The 21058-nt window shown below is 48.5% G+C and overlaps 1 long non-coding RNA gene across 1 annotated transcript; it reads right to left on the bottom strand.

Moving 5' to 3' along the window:
- Window positions 1-7562: 7562 nt before the first annotated feature.
- Window positions 7563-17109, bottom strand: LOC123000812 (uncharacterized). The gene is made up of 3 exons (XR_006409085.3): window positions 16004-17109; window positions 9581-9699; window positions 7563-8184 (listed from the first exon to the last, which is right to left on the bottom strand). It is a non-coding gene; the product is annotated as an uncharacterized LOC123000812 (long non-coding RNA).
- Between the last annotated feature and the right edge of the window lie 3949 nt (window positions 17110-21058).

Raw genomic sequence — 21058 nt, 5'->3', positions numbered from 1 at the left:
CCAGCCAGAGACACTCACAGGCCAACTCAGGTTCAAGGGGTCGCAGATTAGACTTTGCCTCCTGGTTGGAGTTGCAGCAAAATACGTTTTTCAGTCTACCACAAGGGGAGAAACTATGAATGTCTTCATGGAAAACTTTCCCCACCCCCAGAAAATTATTTGGCAAAGTTATATTGTCTGATTCAAAAACCAACGCTCCCAGATGGACAAAGAACTTTCGTCTGATTCATGAATACGTGTGCGAAGACAAGCCGATGGGCTCACACCGAGGTATCCATGGAGTTATACTCGAGTTCTAACTTATCGCATTGAGTTCTTCAGCCCTGGCTGAACATTAAAGTCGCTTGAGAGGTATTTCCAAATCCCAGCTCCCTGGGTCCCACCCAAGACTCCTGGCTGGGAACTGTGATTAGGGATAGGGCCCGAAGGGGGTGCTGGGCCTGGTGATGTGCATTTTCAAGAGCTCTCTCAGTGATTCTGATCCACAACCAGGATTAGCTGGATTAGCAAACAAGCTTTATGGGAAAGAAGATCGAGACAGGGTATCTAGACGAATGGGACATACGCCCAACTTTTATACACAGGCTTCTCTTGAATCCAGCCTAAGAGGTTATTGTTGGAGCTAGCAGAGTCTAACACTGGGGTCTGGAATGAAACGAGGTGCGTCCCTGCTCTCAAATGAGAGCTGACACTCTCCGTCTGCCAAGCTCTGTTCTGTAGACTGTCCATGCATCACCTCATTTAATCCCCACCGCTCCTGGAGATGGGTACTATCATGAGCCCCATTTTACAAACAGGGAAGCCAAGGTTCAGAGAGGTTATGTGGTTTGTCCCAAGTCACACAACCAGTAAAGAGGGAGAAGTGGAATTCAAACCCAGGCCACCTGGCTTCAGAGTCCTTGCCCTTAACCTCTGGACCACCTGCCCTGCTCAGAGCACATCGTCCAGGACAAGGAGGCTGAGAATCCACTAGGTCAGGCTATGAGCATGCGGGGCAGGAAGGAAAAAAGGCACGAGGAGTTTGGGGTCTCTGCTTTCTCTGGTTCACTCACTGTTTTTTTATTTTTTAATTCAATTAATTAACATACAGTGTATTAGTAGTTTCAGAGGTAGACTTTAGAGATTCATCCGTTGTATATAACACCCAGTGCTCATTATGTCATGTAATCCCCATCACCCTGCTACCCCATACTTCCACCCCTCGCCCTCCAGCAACCCTCAGTTTGTTTCCTATATTTAAGGGTGTCTTATGGCGGGGCGCCTGGGTGGCTCAGTCGGTTAAGTGTCTGCCTTCGGCTCAGGTCATGATCTCAGGGTCCTGGGATGGAGCCCCTGCTCAGAGGGGAGTCTGCTTCTCCCTCTTCCTCTGCCTCCTCCCCTCTGGCTCATGCTCGGTCTCTCTCTCTCTCTCTCTCTCTCTCAAATAAATAAATAAAATCGTAAAAAAAAAAAAAGGGTCTCTTATGGTTTGTCTCCCTCTCTGATTACGTCTTGTTTTATTTTTCCCTCCCTTCTTCTACGCTCCTCTGTTTTGTTTCTTAAATTCCACATATGGCACTCACAGTTCTTAAACCAGTGGCTCTCAACTCTGCACAGTAGAATCACCTGGGGAGCTCTTTTAAAATAGGGATGCCCTGCTCCCCCAAAGATCTTATCTACCTGCTCTGGGTGTGGCCCAGTCATCGGTTTGGTTTTGTTTTTTAATCTCCCCAAGGGAACTCCAGTGCACAGAGTTGAGAACAAAGGGTCTGGGAATGGCTTATTCTCGGCAGGGAGGATGGTGGTCCCCGCGTCAGCAACACCTGTGACCACCACAGCTCCTGAACTTCCTAAAAATCAAACAAGCTGACGCGAAAAGGGGGCCTCTGGATGAAGTGGACAGATGTTCCCACACGACGTTGTGCAGTGGCGATAAATGGGTAGCTTGGAAATGACCCAGACGCCCCACCCCAGATATTCTGATTGAGCTGGTCTGGGACGGGGTGGGGCATCTTTGTCTCTCATACTCATCCCCCCACGTTGATTCTAATGTGCACCCAGTTTGGAAACGACTGATCCAGCCCTAGACACTCCCTTTACAGACGAAGAAAACAAGGCTCGGAGAGAAGTGACTTGTCCGAGGTCCCACAGCCCGCTCGCTCTAGTGGCAGAACTAGAGGCCAAAGCTCCCGACCAGTGCTCTCTTCATGCTGTTGCCCCTTCGAGTTTGCAAAAGTATTTCACACATGTTACCTACTTGGTCTATACCTTGCCACACTGTGTTGCTTCCTGTCACCATCCTCTCATTTCACAGAAGATGAAAGAAGGCCCAAAAGAAAGAGGGCCCAAAGAAGGAACATTACCTGCCCCAAGCCAGCCAGTAAGAAACCAGAGAAGAGCTCAGGTCTCCTGACGGCAGATCAGGGATATGGCCACACTTCTAGAAGCCCGAGACCAGCCTTCTACCTGTCAAGTTCCACCAGCATGCGGGCTTCTCCTGAGCCTCCACACCATGAACCGAAGGTTTGTACATCCCCGAGGACAAGCTGTGCAGAAATCGGTGGACAGCCGCCAGGTGCGTGGGAAGCTCAACTCAGTGGTCATCCCTGACCCCCTGTTCGAAACACACTGAACTTGCCCGTTTATAATGTGTTTGCATCTATTGCTTCCAAGATGTATTAATGACAAGCCCCATTTTACCAAAGGGCAGACTGAGGCTCAGAGAGCTTTCAGAACTTTGCCCCAGAACCAAAGCCAGACCCAGACCCAGAACTGGCTCCATGGGCTCCCAGTCCAGTGCCCAGGCCACTTGAGGCCAGGCCCTGAGCCCTGGGCCTGGGTTCACCTGCCTTGTGCTTTGTGGAGTTCTGCCGCAGCCTGAACAGGGGGCAGGAGTTGCACAGAACCAGTGCTCAGGGACGGGGGTGGGGAGGTGGGAGGGCTGGGGCTCCCATCTGACAGTCCTGGTTTCTGGTTACTCGTCGCCAAAAGACAAACAGTCCCCAAAGTGGTAGGTGCAGAAGCCAGATCTCACTTTTGACTTTAGGGGAAGGTGATTTCTCCCTTCTTCTAGTCTGACCAATGGAGGATGAGGGAGATTAAAGGCCTGCTTTCCTCTCGTCCACACCTCCTGACAGTGGCCAGACAGGAAGCTGTATCTTCAGGAAGGGCCCAGGATGGGTGCTCATTTGTTTTGCTTATAGGCACTGATGTAATTCTCCCCTGGGCGCTCTGAAATATTTACTCATTTCAGTTGTCACAACAGCTCTATGAGGAGGACACTGCTGTATCCCCACTTTAGAAATTAGCAAATGAGGCACAGAGAGGTTAACTGACTTGCTCAACAGCACACAGCTAAGAAGAGGTAGAGCCGGGATTTGAACCCAGGATTTGACTCCAGAATCCATGTTAGGATTACCACAGTTTACCGAGCAACACTTGCATGGGTTTCTGGTAGTGGTTCTGAGCACAAGGCAAAGCAAGACCTCACAGCCCACAGGTTCTTAAATCTAGAAGGAGACAGTGCAAAGACTAAGCATTCTCGAGGGCTGTTGAAATGCTGGGGGCCGCACGGGTGCCCGTTTCAGGACCTGGCTATTGCTTCCCACCTTCCTCCTCATGCACGCTGTGCTCGGAGTCTGCCCACAGCCCGCGCCAGCCCCAGCTGCTGGCACGGTAATACCCCATTGTCCAGGAGGGAACACTGAGGCTGAGAGAGGACACGTGTGACTTGCTCAAAGTCACAAAGCTGATAAATGGCAGAGCTTGAAAGAAGCCCTCAGCTTCTGCCCCTTGCTTCATTCGATTCTTTCCAGGACTGTCAAAGGGATTCGCCAGGAACTGCAGCCACCTTCATGGGAAAACTAAGATCAAGGTCATGGGATAAGTATGACAGTCCAGCCTCTTAACTTCTGACAGTTAACTCTTCCTCCTCCTGCTCCCACCACTGGTCTGTGTCTGTGGCCAGCCATTTCATCCCTCCGTTTCTGGAATGGGGAAGCACACCTTAACCTGCTGAAACCTGCTCCATGCTGAGTCCAATACCTCCAGATGGCCCAATGGATGCTCGCTCCCAGAGGGAAGAAGTCAAGTCTTAGCTGCTCGCAATCTTAGGGCTTAAGATGTCCAGAGTGCCAACTCCTTCACCTGCCCCTCTCGAAACGTCCGGAGAGTCAGTTCTACCCTCCTGGGTGGGTGGTGGGCCTCATCATCAAGGGAGGGGACTGGATGTGGATGGATGGCGCCGTGTTCTAAGGGAGCCAGTGCCCAGCAAGGCCAAGCGCGGAGATCTCAGGAATAGCAATAGCTAACATGGGCCAGGCATTGCCCTAAGGATTCGAAGCCTGGCATCCATGGGAGCTGTGGCCCTTTAGAGCACTTAGATGTCCGCTGCCCTCAGAGGCAGGGGCACCGAGGATTACTTGTCACTGAGGCTGGCAGGGCATGTGGCTGTGGTCAGAGGGGCTGCTGGGGTCCAACCACAGTCCTAAATCCCAGGCCCTGCCCCCCACGCACCCTTTCCCAATCTCCGTTTTGCAATCAGTTAGTCTGACCCAGTAAACATCCACGGCTGGAGCACAACCCATTTTCCTGACCCTTTTCTATGTGTTTCAGAGAAGAGCCGGGGGAGGGGGGTTTTGAGGGGAGGAGGTGCCCCAGCCATCAGACAGGAAGCCAGGAGAAGGCCAGCGGGTGTTGGTCGGGCAGCCCAAGCACCTTGCCAGAACTTCCAGACTGGCCCAAACTCAGGCAAGAAAGGGCATCACTGGAGAGGAAAGTGGACAGCACTCTGTTGCCATGGTTTTATGTGGAGGAGCGGGGGGGGGGGGGGGGGGGCTGTGCTTCAAAGTTCAGAGAAATATTTCTCACTGCCTCCTGCTTGCTGTGCAACCTTAGGCAAGTCTCTAAACATCTCTGAACCATTTTCCCTTCAGGAAGGTAGTACATAATCCTGGCCCTCCTTCTGCTTCACAGGATTAATGATTCTTTACAAGGAGTCATATGAGCCGTTTGCCTCACCAAGAGGCCATACTTCTCTCATTTTATTCCCATGAGAGGTCTGTGGGGTATACAAGGAGTCCTAGATCTTCCTCACAGTGCAGTTGAGGAAACGGAGGCACAGACAGGCTTATTACCTCCACCCAATGCTTGATAAGTACCTACAGGTCTGTGCTCAGGAGATGGGAGACTTTGGGGGAGCCTAGAAAAGAGCAGATGATTTGCCCGAGGCACCAGGTAAGGAACCTCCAGGACCAGACCCCGCTCTGAATGTTCCCGCCTTCCAGCAACCCTGAGTTCCGAAGAGAAGAGAAAGATGCCTAAGGCCCGCTGGAATCCATCCATGCCTCCTGTGGGCCCCATCCACGCCTCCTGTGGGCCCCATCCACCTTCCCCCTGTCTCCCCAAGCGCCTGGACTGCTCTAACACAAGGACGTCTGGCCCTCCGTAGAGGCTTGCATGCTCCTTGCATGTGTGCGTGCGTGCAGGAACGGATTGCAGCAAGGGGGAGTGCAGGAAGGGCATTCTAGGCAAAGGAAATTAAGTCAACAAAGGTATGGAGATGGGAAAGCCAGAGCCCGCTCTGTAGCATTCCCCACCACCTCTCTCCAGAAGGCCCTCGGGCCCCTTCCCTTGAACTGCTCTGTGCGATTGCCTTAAAAAGTCAAGGACGTGGCTAAGGAAAAGCAGAGAGGTAAGACCGGTCAGGGCCTCTGCTGAGAAAAGGAGCTATGTGGTGTGGCTGATTGCTGCCTCCTTTTCAGAATTTCTGGATATTGATCTAGAAGTTTCTATGAGCCTGCTATCAGGGAATTTACATACATATTACATTACCTTTTTCCCCAAAACGTCACTGAGGTTGGCAGGACTTTTAAAAACCTGATTACTGTTATTAATATAAAAGTAATACATGGTGGGTTGTTCAAAAAATCCTAATCAGGAAATGAATGAAATGCCAAGTTAAAGGAAGAAAGTGCCATGCCCACGCCATCAACCCCTCAGCCGGATGATGAAAGCAGCATGTGTGTGTGTGTGTGTGTGTGTGTGTGTGTGTGTGTGTGTGTTCTCCTTGCTCCTGGCTCCTGACATGGGCCCTCCTCTCCCCAGCACCATCCCCCGCTCACCCTCACCCGGGGAGGATCACGATGGTCCCTAACTGGTACCATGGCCGGCCCCCACTTCCTCCATCTGCAGAGCAGGTGGCCCGCTCCCAGCAACCAGCAGAACCTTGCAGCTCTGACATCACTGCATGCTGTTTTTCCAACAGGGAGTCTCAACCCATTAACCAGTCAGGAAACCATTTCAGGGGTTTTTGATTAGCAATGCTCTATATAAAATAGAAGGTAATAGAAAACATCAAGACGGCATCATCGGAACGCAGCTATAGCTTTGGCCCAAGGGGAAAACTGAGGCCCAGAGAACAAAAAGCACACCCCAAGGTCACAGCAAATTCTGTCTGGGTATCTGGGTCGGGATCGCACATCCATTCCTTCAGTATTTATCGCACACCTACTATGTAGTTCCAGGCATCAAGGAGTCTTTGGTTCAAATAAGCAGATATTTGTCAAGAATAATTAATCCTAAATAATACTGCATGAACTCTAAAAAATGCACAAAGTGTCTAAAAATGCCAGGTGAGATCAATCAGAGAGAGAAAGACAAGTACCGTATGATCTCACGTCTGTGTGGAATCTGAAACAAACGGACTCAGGGCGCCTGCGCGGCTCAGTCGGTGAGGCGTCTGCCTTCAGCTCAGGTCCTGATCCCAGGGTCCTGGGATCGAGTTCTGCATTGGGCTCCCTGCTCAGTGGGGAGCCTGCCTCTCCCTCTGCCTCTGCCTCTCCTCCCTGCTTGTGCTCTCTCTCTCTTTTAGATAATCTTTTAAATAAATAAATAAATAAATAAATAAATAAATAAATAAAAGAAATGAACTCACAGAAACAGACCAGATTAATGGTTGCCAGGGTGGGAAAGTAGGGAAAAGGGGTGAAGGTGCCCAAAAGGTACAAACTTCCAGTTGTGAGAGGAATGTATTGTGGGGAACTATGACGATGGCCAGCAGACTGCCTCGTACACTTGAAGGATGCTGAGAGAGTAAATCTTGAAAGTTCTTACAAAAAAAAAAAAAAAAGTAATTACGTGAGGTGATGGATGTATGTAACTAATCTCATTGTGGAAATCATTTTGCATTACACACACACACACACACACACACACACGCATCAGATCGTCACGTGGTACATCTTAAGCTTACACAACGTTAGATGTCAATTATCTCTCAATAAAGCTGGGGGGAAATATCTTTGAAGAGAGAGAGCGAAGTGTGTCCTGCTGGAAACCAAGAGAAGCGAACATCTCCAGACGACAGGTGTGGTCAGCCTGACCAAATGTTGCCAAGTGCCTTGACCAGTGCCTCTTTTCCTGAGTAACGTGGCCCCTATTCAAACAAGCTATTAAATCCCCTCAACTCTAAGATTCGCTTTTCTTTTTAGAATTCTGACATTGCGGAAATCAGGGTACCCCTCGCTATCAGCATTTGTCCCCACCACACACCAACCTTGCCAACAGATAAATAAATAAAGGGTCTTACTAAATCAATACAGCATCTTACAATCAATGGGGGGGGGTAGGTTGTCATGATAACAAGGGGAGGAAGGCTCCAGAAGAGAGGTGGTCCTCAGGCATCGACTGTGGACCAAGATTTGTGCTTAAAAGTGTCACACTTTATCTCATCAAACATCAGGAGCGGGGGAAGGAATTTATAAGGGAAGGAGAAACATTTTTCGAGTTTAGCATGAGAGAGGACCAGAGCCTTATTCCTGAAAAGCAACAGGCCCTCCAGCTGGAAAAGAGGAAAAGCCAAATTTATTTCTGTTTACTTTGCACATCCCAAGAGCCCCCTCCCCCTCCCAAACATCACCGAAGAAAAGACAGTCTGACCAAATCCAGTGTTTTCTCAGAATTTGTAAAAAGCTTTTAACATGTATAAGCACAGCAAATGTTTCCTGGTTATGAGTGTTTACAAAAACTGGGAGACATATTTTTTAAATGGGTAGGAGATACAGCACTTGGTTTTCTGAGATGATTCTTTCCAAAGTTTTGGCTCATCTCTGCTTGACCAAGCTACGTTGACTTGCTGGTGAGCTGGGTTTGCTCAAACCTCAAATCTGCTCTCTTTGAATAGAAGGTCCTCTGGGCTTTGAGCACCTGCAAAGAGGGCAGAGATGCAGGGAAATGGACTGGCTTTGTTTTGCTAACGTGTACTTGCCAGTGCTCACTATAAAATGGAGCTTTGTGAATGACACACTGATCTTGGGCTTTCCCTTCCTGCCTTCCTCCCTTCCTGTCTTCCTTTCTTCCTTTCTACCTTTTAATAGGTGTCAATAGGTCTCTTAATAGACCAATTCCAGCCAGAGGAACAGGAAATAGAGCCTAAACCTTTACCCTCTACAGTACCAGAAATATGGTGAAACCAAGATCAAGGGTGAAACCAGACTTGCCTTGCCCTTCTCTGGGATCCAAAGCCCCTCAAGGACATGTCCTTGGCAGTTTTCCATTCTTTTCTCTACTTCCAGGGGGCTGCATTTCCCTCCTTAGCTGGGAGGGGCACCTTTTGATCATTATCAAGCCCTCGGTCAGCAGCCGCTCTAGCTGGCCCCGGAGCTTCCCCTCCCCCAAGGGCCCATCTCTCCCTCTCCAGCCACACCAAGATCCTCCTGGAGACACGGGCTGTCCTAGGGAGCAGCTGTGAGGGACCCGCCACCCCAGGAACTGGCTGGGGCAGCTCAGTTTTCCCAGACAGCACATCGATGAGCACACCGAGGGCTGGGTCCCACAGCACCTTCCCACAAGGGCTCCCGGAGCCCGATCCTATCTGCCATCTCCCAGTGAAGCAATCCACATAATTAGCCACATTAATACCAGGGCTGTCTGAGGCCGCCTGTCTCAACCCAGGGCCTGGGCGCCTGCTGCAATGAACACTTTAATGATTATTCAGCGCCCTTCCAACCAGCTGAGTAGAAAAATGGGGTCTCACTTTGGAATGGCTGCCTAGCACCCTACTGTGCAGGACAGGTTTTTCTAGAAAGTTGACCCCTATGAGCCAGAAGAGCAGTATTTGGACATGGCAGCCAAAATCCTGAAACAACTCCAGGGATTCTGGACCTTGCTTTGGCTCTAGACATTTTTTCTTAACCAACATCTTTTGAGATTTTTTTATGGGCAAAGCCCTATAGGGGTTATTAAACTACTCTAAGGAAGGTCCTCTGGTCCAATTTCCTACTGTTCATAAAATAAGACCCATGTATCAGAAAATACTAATGGGGTGGGTGGGGAGCAGGGCTGATGTCTACACTGAGCAAGGAGGGAAACGCTGCCTCCGAAATTATCACTCTCCCCATTTTAAAGGCTCAGATTTGTTCAGCAGAACCAGGACCGGAATACTCTAAGAATACTCCATGTGGCCGGAAGTGATTTGCTTGACCTCTCTGAAACTTCAATCCTGATTAACCCAGGACTAGTTAGTCCTAAAACTAACTAATTATTCCGCCAGCTTCAGTACAGGTGGGTGTGCTTGCAGGGACCAGACGGCACCCAGGCTCACCTGGACTTTCCAGAACGATGCTGGTAATGGTGCCCACAGCCACTGGGCCCTGGGGATGAAGGGGGGGCTGGCTGGCTCTGCCCTGGGGACAGAGTGGGGGACACAGGCAATGAAGGACCCTGAAGGGAAGAAAAGGAGGAGGTAGAATTAGGTTTTATAGGGTCTAAGAAACAGGAAAGGCTCAGATGTGGAGAAACAGGCAGGGGAAGTTTAGGGAAGAGTAAGACAACGAAAGGGGCCCTCACACCTGTGGCTCTGCCTCTCCAAACTCCCAGAACCTTCCTTTCTAGAATTGTCCACTTCCTGGGAGATAAAGCTGCACTGCTCAGCTCTTGTGCTCAGCCGCTCACGGGGGCCCCAGGCGCGTTCCCGAGAGGATATCGGCCGTGGTTGTGGATGAGCGCATGGATCGAGCTCAAGCCAGGAAAGACTCGCGGGATACCTTGTCATGCGTGTCTCATCCAGCTGTCCCCATCTCCCCTTGACTTTTCTCTTTCAAAGCCCATTCCAAATGCTACCCCTGGCATACCACCACCTGACCAGCCGCATGGGGCGGTGGCTCTGCGTTCAAATCCGGGCTCTACCGTGTAGGAGCCAAGCCCCTCAGTTTCCCAGACTGTAAAATGGGCAGTATCACAAAGGTTCATTGTGAGTCTTAAGTAAGTCCAGTACACGTACTGTCTCCAGAACAGCACCCAACACCTCGTGAGTACTGCATCAGTGTGAGCAGTGCCTAATTATTGCATGTGGTTTTCCTTTATTCCCTCCCCTGGGAATCACTGTGTTTCTGCACTGGCATAACACCTTTTCCAGGAGGTGCCAGAAAAGATGGGCTAAGTCATTGAGGAGACTTAAATTGGAAAGCCAGAGACAGCATGGCGTAGAGGCTCGTGGGTGGGTTCCGAGGTCCCACAGCCCGTGCGTGAATTCCAGACCTGGGAATTACAAAGCGTGGCTTTGGCAAGTGATCTAACCTCAGTTCCCTTCTCTGTAAAATGAAGATTAAAAGAGCTCCCACCCGAAAGGATTCCTCGGCAGATCAGCAAGACAAGGCACGAAGGCCTCACCAGAACACAGGGGCTGGGACCCAGGGAGGGCTGCCACTGCTCTCGCTCGCAGACACTTGCTCTCTGAAGGGTCAGCGTGTCCGGTTGGAGCTAAGGCTCAAAATGACGAAAGGGGCGGGTCTGGTGTCTTCGTCGGCTCCCCCTCCCACACCAAAACAAAACTTTCCTTCCCTTAGTCAGTTAGGTAGCTGTGGGAGGGGTAGCCTTAGTGCACAGAGGACAAAAGTCCTTGCTCTGCCAAGTACTATGTGTGTGGCCTTGGGCAGGTCACCGCATATCCCCAAACCACAGTTGCTGGTAAAACACCACACCAATTAAGTCATTCACATAATTAGACTACCTGGGCCTTCCCCAAAGGAAATAGCCAGAGAAGCTCCTTAAGCATGGGTCCCTACACAAACATTTATTGATCACTGGGCTGGATGCTGGAGATGCAGTACTGGGGAGGGGGGGCTTCTAGAAGTTTCCAATCTCCTACAGGAGGCAGAGGCTCAGACAGAAAGCTCCACTAGAGGTGCTGAGAGGCTAATGTGCATTGAGTACTCAGGGCAGAAGGCACTAGGCAAAGAGCTGTTCAGACATGATCTCTTTCCACATTGCTACATCTCTCTATTGTAAGTACGGTTGCTATCCTAGCCATTTTACAGCTGCGGACACTGAGGCTCAGAGAGGTTACATACGGTACACAGAGTCACACAGCTAATCAACTGCTCCCAGAGAGGCGAGCACAGAGGAGGACCCTAGCAGGAGCAGAGGGTTTGTCAGGAGAGAAGACTTCCTAGAGGAGGTGGTGTCTGCATCTTGGAACATAAGGAGTCAGCAAAGGGGCAGATGTATAAAAAGAAGGGACAGCAAGGGCAAGAGCCAAGGAACAAAGAGACTGCGAACAATACAAAAGGAATATGACCATGTAAAGCAGGAAGATAGAGGTCAGGTGGCTAAAGGCTTTGCTGCCAAGCTAAGAACTGGGGGTTTTATATAGAAGGCAATGAGGGCCCATTGAAGGGTTCTAAACAAGAGAAAAACAGATCGGATTTATAATTCTAGAAGCTCTGCTCACCGGCTCCCATAAACATCCGGGCTTCCTCAGGCTCCCATCTCCAAGAGGAAGTCTGCAAAAGTCTAGGGGCACCTCTCAGACAGCAAAAGGCCCCTTTCCTTTAGGCCACCACAGCCAGCCCATTCCTTTGACTCCACACTACATACTGGCCCAGCTACTTTATCTCTCTGAACCACAATTTCTTCATCTGCATTGTAAAGTAACAGCAGCCCTGTGGTTGCACTCTTACGAGCAGGAACCTGGGATTGCATCTGTAAATGCCTACTCCAGCACCCAGCACAGCAGACACGCTCAATCTAGGAGCTGCCTTCCCTTCTCCTTCTCCTGAGGGGCATCCTTCTTGTTCCTACGCTGAAAATAAACAATCCACAGACATGTTCTTTGCCCCGATGACTGACGGATTGATCGGACCTTTATTATTTTCCATATGGACTAGTTTTGACTATTCATGAGCAACCCAGAAGGCCTGACATGTAGTGGTTTGGAATTTAGCTGAGGCCTGGCTGAGAACGGCAGAAGCAATAAAACTGGTAAGAGGAACAAATCTTTCAGCTAGTGAGAAAGTCTCACCATAATGACGTAGGTGGACACTGAGCTGCCAAAACCAAGGGGTCCCAGAATGCAATGGCTTAAACAACACTGAGTTTCTCTTTCATGAGACAGACCCGAGATGAGCCAGCCAGGTCATCAATGAGGCTCTGTTCCACATGGTCCTTCCCACATCCATTTTCTCTACCATTCCCTAGACTAGAATATTACTGCTGTCTGCATGGTTGAAGTTGGGCCACCACCACGGCTGGGTCCCAGTTGTCAGAGCAAGGAAGAAGTTTGCCCGATGACTGAAGTCTCAGAGCTGCTAGGGGTACGGGCAGGAACTCGGGCACGTGGGCCAGCCCAATTGCTGCGAACAATGGGAATGTAGTCTAAGTGTCCACCCACAAGCCCACCTACAACTCACACAATAGAAAAAATAGAAGAATGGATTTTGATAACCAACTCACAGACAGCAACTGCATCACGGGCTGCCATCAACCATCTACAGGATACGAGACTTTGTCGTAAGTCACCATTGGTGTTTCTCAGATGCATTTTATTTACCCAACACAGGGGTTCACAGTTTGAGGGAACTGATGGGCCATTAGGCAGAGTATTCTCTCCACCTCAGCCACAGAGCTCACCACTCCCTATTTTCATAACGCTGGCCAAATTTGCATAGTTGTCTCATATTCTTGGCCACCGGCCTAGGGCCCTTGTTCTATAATATCACTTATAATAATAACTATTGAGGCTGGGAATATTATTGAGACATTATGCCTGAGATGCATACCAACCATCTTACCACTTACTACACTCTATTATGTGTCATATCTTTTTATTCCCATTTGCTTTCATTTCCTGTTCACCAAACCCATGCTCTTCTCTTCATCCTCAGCACACAGCTAGACTAAACTTTATTTCCCAGCTAGACTATAATTCCCAGCCTCTCCTGCAGTGAGGTACGGCCACGTGACTGAGTTCTCCGCGATGCAATATGAATGGAGGGGATACTGAGGCCGGACGCATAAAACCTCCATGCGCTCTTTAACTACGGGTTGAATAGATGGCTGAAATGAGACCCCAGATGACCACGCAAGCTACATACTTAAGACGGCAAAGCCACTGGAAGCCAGTGTCCCCAAATGACTGCAGGGAGCACAGCCACCGCGAACCTGGAATCACCTTAGACCGTTAGGTAACAGAAAACACCCTTCTTGACCCATGATACATGTGGGGTCTATTTGTTACAGCAGCTTGCCTACCCTAACCAACACGCTCCATCTTACAAATAGAGCAACAGACACATTGAGAGGTCAAGACATCTGCTCAGTGTCGCAAAGATAATATGTGGGACTCAGGAATTCAAACCCACCAATTCCAAAGCCTGGGCTCAAAATTATTCTTATGACTTGTTTTTTAGGCAGGCTTATTGAGGTATTATCTACAGCAATACAGTTGATCCTTTTAAGAGTAAAGTTTCATGACTTTTGATGAATGCAGTCACGTACCCCTCTGCACAATCAAGATATGAATATTTCTATCATCCCCCAAAAGGTCGCCTGTGCTTTTTGGCAGTGAACCCCTGTGTCTCCCCTTCCCCCAGCCCTTGGCAACCACTGACCTGACTTCTGTCTCTATACTTTTGGGATCACATAGTATATGTATATGGCCTTTCAAGTCTGGCTTCTTTCACGAAGCATAATAATTTTTTTTAAGGTGGTTTTTTTGGTGTTTTTGGGGGGAGGAGGGAGAGAAAGGGAGCATAAGCGGGGTAGGGGCAGAGAAAGAGAGAGAGAGAATACTTAAACAGACTCCATGCTGAGTGTGGAGGCTGACGCGGGGCTCGATCTCAGGACCCTGAGATCATGCATGACCTGAGCCAAAATTAAGAGTCGGACACTTAACCAACTGAGCCACCCAGGTGCTCCACTAAGCACAGCAATTATTAAGATTCACCCACACTGTTGCATATATCAGTATTTTATTCTTTTCTGGGTAGTATTCCAGTGCATGGAGGTACCACTATTTATTTGTCTGTTCACTAGCTGATGAACATCTGGGTTGTTTCCAGGTTGGGGCTATTACAAGTAAAGTTGTTATAAACATTCACATCCAGGTATATGTATGGACTTATATTTTCATTTCTCTAGGGAATGATGGGTCATACAGAAAGTATAGGTTGAACTTCACGAAAAACTGCAACCATTTTCCAAAGTGGTTTCCCATGTTTTCATGAAGATGACAACGGAAGTGAAAACGGAAACCCTTGTCTCTACCAAAAACTTAACCCAAGGCAAAGGCTTCGAAGAGTAGGAAGACAGTGTTGAAAGGTGTCCACGGCCACCAAAACAGTGAAGATGCACATGTCACCACTTTCAGCCCATTATGCTATGGCTCCAAAGGCAATACAAGTAATCTTACAAGAGCATCCCTAGGAGAAACAAGTCCGACCATTATGCCACCATCCAGGACTCCCAACCAGGAAGTTGGCCACGATGATCAAGTCACACTGGTGTTCGTCATGGACATCGAGGCCAACAAGCACCAGATCAAACAGGCTGTGAAGGAGCTCTGCGACCTTGACTGGCCAAAGCCAGTACTCTAACCAGCCCTCATGGCGAGAAAGTGCGTATTTGATCTCTGACAACTAAATACTTTGGGTGTTGCCAAAAAATTGGGATCAGTTAAACAGAGCCCTGTTGGCTAATTCCAAATATAATAACTTTTTTTTTTTAACCATCTTAAAGAAAAGCAGTTATCCCACTTTGTCTTCCCCCCCGTAATGGGCATGAGTTCCAGTTGCTCCGAATCCTCACCAGTAGTTGGCATTATCAGTCTTTTTAATTTTAGCCATTCCAGTGGCTACATACTGGAATTTCACTGTGGTTTTCATTTCCATTTTTCTGATGGCTAATAATACCAAGCATCTTTTCACAGACTTACTGGCCATTCATATATATTCTTTGACAAAGTGTTTATAAAAAAATCTTTTGACCAATTCTTACTTAAATTGTTTCTCTTGCAAATATTTTCTCCCCACTTGTGGCTTGTCTTCTTACTTCCTTAACAGTGTCTTCCAAAAAGCACAAGTTTTCATTTTGATAAAGTAAAATTGATCATCTTTTTCTTTTGTGGGTTGAGTTTTTTTTATGCTGTCATTTTGTCTTTTAATGATTTAAAATTATGTTTATGCCTCACCTAGAGAGAGCTTTCTTTGCAGGATGACACTGGGAAGTAGATTTTCAGAAATCACTGGGTGATTTTAGAAGGTTACATTTACATATCAAAATTACTTTGTCGGTGGGGATGGGGGGTGTACTAGGTTTTCATTTGGCATGTTGTGACTTTTTGAAATCTTTGTTTATGAGAAGGGCCACCAAATGAGAAAGAAAAAAGTTAAGGCAATTTGAAAAGGCAGCTCAGAAGTTTTGTGAGCCCGAGACTATCTTGGCAGAAGCCCGATGCAAAAAATACCAGAGGAAGGAGTCTTGCCAAATGAGTAGGAGAATGTGACAGACAAGACCCATGGGCCTGGCACCAGCCACCTTAAACCTGTGGACAGGCCAACCCCCAAACCTGGGCTTGTCCAAGAGAAAACTATTCTACTGCTTAGCTGGACTCCTGCAAGAGCCCGTTTATTACCTCCCATATGGGGCAGACTCTAATAACCAAAGCATAAGGCTTCTTGTAAATGGCCCTTCCTTCCCCTGCAGTTATAACCAACGAGGTAATTCCGGAACAATCCGACTCCCAGCTTACCAGGAAGGGACGAGTGTAGATAGCATATTTTCCATGGCTTTCTCCGTGTCCCATTGGCCCCGGAGCTCACTGGTGCCAGCCCGAGGTATTTCAGGGCTGACAGAGCATGATATTACATGGCTGCTAACGTCCAAGCCTGCAACTGCTGACCCAGTCTAATTCGAGCCCATGTCCGTGCCTAGGGCTGGCATATGGGCCCATTCCGCAGCTCCGAGATGGCATAAAAGGTCACACGGTCTGGACTAATTGGATTTTTAGGCCATCTGTCCAAATCTGGATTTTTCAAGAAAGAGAGATACACCCAGGATCATGAGAAGAGTGCCTTCACTTTGGTGTCAGAATGCCTGAGCTTAAAGCCCCTGGTGCACCATGTCCCAGCTGTGTGACCGCGGGCAATTCGCTCCCCCTCTCTGGTCCTCTGTTTCCCCATCTATAAAACAGGGACTCATAAAATAACCTGACACATTGTGAGCTCTCAAGCAAGCACTTTCTTCTTCTTCCCCCGACAGACGGTCTGACAGCAAGTCTGTGAAATCAACCGCCGGGATTAACGTGGACACGGACCTATTTCTCCACATCTGTGCATCTCAGCTTCCATATTGGTAAAGAATGCTTTGAAGCAAGAGACCTGGAGCTGGAAATACTGATCTAGGCAACGTCACCAAGTGGAAGTAGAAGCCACCATTCAGGTGGAGTGAGAAAAAAGAGTGGCCACAGTGGTCAGCCTAGTGGACACACCAGCATTCAAGGGTCAACTGGCGGACGGGAGACAACAGTTGAAGACCAGAGGGAGTGGCTAAAGCGACAGGGAGAGTATGGACACCACAAAGGGCACGAGGAAGAGAAGATCTAGCACATGCTCAGGACACTTGGCTTTTGGGGGGTCATGTATTTCAGGGCAAGTCATGGGACTGAAGGTGGTGGAAACATTGAGGTAGGCGGATGAGTGAGTTCAGAACATGGGGAGAGAAAAAGGACAACAGTTCAAAAGCCAAAGCCAATGGGGTCAAGTGATAATGTCAAGACGGGGAAGATCTTAGAATGTTAAAATGTTGCAGGAAAAGGGGAGACCAGAGAGTGACAGAAGGCCATCGGGAACCAGCAGTTTTGTTAGATCCACGTGTGGAAGCCAATGTCCAGGCCATCGTGGTGTTCGGTGCAATCCTTCCCAGGGGCTGTTGGATGAGCTGGCACAGCTTTGACTCATGAGTGATGGAGAGCAAGGTCAGGGCAGTAAACAGCTCTAGCAACCCTGTGACACAGTGCTGGCCCCGGGACTATCAGGCAATGCATGGATTCCTCCTGGAGTCCCAGTCTCTAGCAGTGTGCTCAGAGCAGGGGAACGGAAAGTGGGAGAATCACTACATTGGCCACATGATCCTTAGAGGACAGTGAGGCTGAAGTCCAGTCAGGAGGGGGGACACTATCTCAGTTCTCCCCTGGGATCTGTCAAATACCATGGGGGCCATTAGGGATGGCAGTGTTAGGAGGAGGAACAGAGAACCTGAGACTGGAGGCAAAAGCTCACTCCTCTGGGCTTCCGCGGCCATAGTGACTTTGACGAATATCTGTCTTGTCCTTTGCAAAGTGCTTTCACGGACAGTATCTGAATTTGGGAAAGAATTCGTCCCATGTGACAGAATTGAGAAGTAAGTTCTGAAAAGTTCAGTGGCTTGTTCAAGGTCATGCAGCTGGGGATGGCAGGGCTGGGACCCAGCCCCCTATTTCTGGGATTCATGGTCAAACTTCATCTCCCCACCCAGGGAACTTCTGAAATCAACCCAAGCAAACACACTTCTTAAGCACCCTTGTGTCCTAGGCGCTATGCTAAGGCATGAAGGACGAATTTTGTGAGGGGTAGTGGAGTTAGCTGTCTGCCCAACACCCACCCCACATTCCTTTATTGCTACAGAACTGTGATTTCACTTGGGGGAACAATGTACCTTTGGACTAACCCAGACGTGACAATCCTGCTCCCCAGTGTCCTCACAACTTCAGGGTCGTAACATGACCCTGTTCTGGCCAATGAGCTGTAAGTAGAAATCTGCCAGGTGCGGGTTTCTGGGAGGATTCTGCTTTCTTGATAAAAAGGGACAGACTCAGCTATCTCTCCTGGTCCTGCTTCTCTATGCTCCTTCCCCTGCCTTGCTTGTGACCTGGGACCTGGGGATTCACTTGTGACCCAAGGCCTGGGACGGTGACCTTGCATTCTACAATCATGAGTCTACAGCACCAGGATATGGAAGATGAAAAAGACAAAAAGCTCACATCTCTGGCAGCACCGTGGAGCAACCGAACTAATACCAGCATCCACCCACCTCCAGACTTCTAGCCGCGTAAGGAAAAAAAAAAATCTATTTGCCCCAGCCATTGATATTAGACTTTTTATTGCATGCAGATAAATACATAAATACATGGTTAATTCCTAATTGACAAACAGGCCCACTCCAGGGAGGAGGCAAGTCCTGCAGCCAAAAATCAATAATCCAATTCAGTTATACATTCATTTGTGTGTTTACTGATTCCTAGCTATGATGGTTAATTTTAAGTGTCTGCTTGATTGGGCCACAGATATTTGGTCAAACATTATTCTGGTTGTTTCTGGAAGGATGTTTTCAGATGAAATTAACTTGTAAAAAAGTAAAACAGATTGCTCTCCCTAATGTGGTGGGCCTTATCCAATCAGTTGAAAGCCTGAACGGAACAAAACACAGATCATCAACCTAATAAAAGGAAATTCCTCCTGCTTGACTGCCTTTGATCGGGGACATCAACTTTTTTTCCTGCTCTCAAACTCAAACTGAAACATCAGCTCTTTTTGGGTCTCGAGCCTGCCAGGCTTTGGACAGGCACCACACATCAACTCTCCTGGTTCTCAAGCCTTCAGACTCAGACTGGAGCTACAATCTTCAGCTTTCCTGGGTCTCCAGATTTCCAACTACAGAACTGGGAACTTGTCAGCCTTCATAATCATGTAAGCCAACTCCAATAAGTAAAGGATATGTAGATAGATGATACATACATACATACATAGATCCTATTGGTTCTGTTTCTCTGGTGAAGCCTGGTTAATACAGTTGCCTTCTTTTTCCTACACACAAACTGTATATAAATGGTGAGAGCAGCTATATTCATATTAGCCCAGAAATGGAAATAACTCATATGTCCATCTACAGAGCATAGAGAAACAAATTATGATCTATCTATACAATGAAATTCTACTAAGCAGTAAAAAGGAGCCACTGCTGGTATACACAAGAACATGGATAAATCTCAAAATATTATGCCCTGCGAACAAAGCCAGACACAAAAGACCACTTATTGCAAGGTTCCATTTATATGGAACTGTAGAAAAAGGTGAATCTGAACATAGCAGTGGTAGCTGGGACCAGGTATAAGAACATTGGGGTGTGGGGCGCCTGGGTGGCACAGTCATTAAGCGTCTGCCTTCGGCTCAGGGCGTGATCCCGGCGTTCCAGGATCGAGCCCCACATCAGGCTCCTCCACTGGGAGCCTGCTTCTTCCTCTCCCACTCCCCCTGCTTGTGTTCCCTCTCTCACTGGCTGTCTCTCTGTCACATAAATAAATAAAATCTTAAAAAAAAAAAAAAAAAGAACATTGGGGTGATAGAAATGTGTTCCATATCATCATTATGGTGGTAGTTATATGGGTGTATACATTTGTGAAACTCATCAAACTATATACTTAAAATGGATGCATTGTACTTAGGTAAATTTCACCTAATAAAAATTGAAAATTCAGGGGCACCTGGGTGGCTCATTCAGTTAGGCATCTGCCTTCAGCTCAGGTCATGATCCCAGGGTTCTGGGATCGAGCCCCGCATTGGGCTCCCTGCTCAGCGGGGAGTCTGCTTCTCCCTCTCCCTCCGCCACTCCTCACCCCTGCTTGTGCTCTCTCTCTCTCTCTCTCAAATAAATAAATCAAATCTTTTAAAAAATTGAAAATGCAAAAAAATATATTTTTATTTTGAAGTGGGTCACATAGGTGGATATAATCGAAATATATATAAAGAAGGAGATGGAGGAAAGAGCGGCTGAACATGAGATAAAGCCAGGAGAAAGTCAACTCGCAAAGCTCACACTGATCACTTGATTGCTGGATGCTGCAAATTGGGGCTGAGCATCCCAGAAGCCAAAGCAAAAAAAGAAAAAGAAATGTTGACAAGCTTTCATATGTCCACCAGAGAACATCACAGTGCTCATAAAATAAAGTTGCATCGCAGAGATATGGTGGCTTGGAAGTATTATGGGAACACAGAGAAGGAAATGACTAATTCTGTTTGGGAAAACCAGGAAATGCTACAGAGATGAGGGCAGGGAAAAGAAAGAGCTAATGCTGGCTGTGTGGGGAGTGTGGATGTGCGAGGAGGGGGATTGGGCTCCTGGAGGGGAAACAATCAGCTTAACTCATTTCCTAGATGCCCTTCAACTCCAAAGAGGTCGTGGTCTCAGGAAGCAGGAAGAAGGCTGGGCCGGAGCCTGCGTCTCTGTGGGGCGGCGGGAAGGAACACTTGCCCCAGAGCCAGGAGAGGCATGTTGTTTCTTTACCTACCAGTTCGCCACGATCCAGCCAGACGAGGGTCAGACCCCAGCTGGACCTTGTCTGGAAGGTCTTTGCCCGGTCAGCGCGACCCCTTTCGCGGCTGGATTGAGGGGCGGCGGGGGTCCCCAGATTGCATGGCGCTCCTGGGGAGGAGGGGATTACTAGCCCACACGGAGCACTTGGGTCTCTTAGCCACCACTCTGGCACGACTGTGCTCAATTATCAGCTGCGGGGCGTCCCTGCCCACACGGATGACCTCTCCTCCCAGCTGCGTTCCGCAGTCCGAGTCATGCCTGATTATCACCAGCTAATGAGAATTCCTGGCCTTGGTCAACTGCCCACACTCAGGAATTTGCTATTCATGAGAAATGTCAACTTTACGAAAACGAGTCCTGTGTGTCAGCTCTTTTTCCCACATTCAGGGTTTACAGCTGACAGGACTTTGTTTCACATGATTTGCTGATGGGGAAGAGGCCGTAATCCAGGAAACTG

The sequence above is a fragment of the Ursus arctos genome, unplaced genomic scaffold (genome assembly GCF_023065955.2).
Source record: "Ursus arctos isolate Adak ecotype North America unplaced genomic scaffold, UrsArc2.0 scaffold_6, whole genome shotgun sequence".
Taxonomy (NCBI): Eukaryota; Metazoa; Chordata; class Mammalia; order Carnivora; family Ursidae; genus Ursus; species Ursus arctos.
Note: the sequence above shows the minus strand (reverse complement) of the source record. Positions and strands in the feature narration are given on the sequence as shown.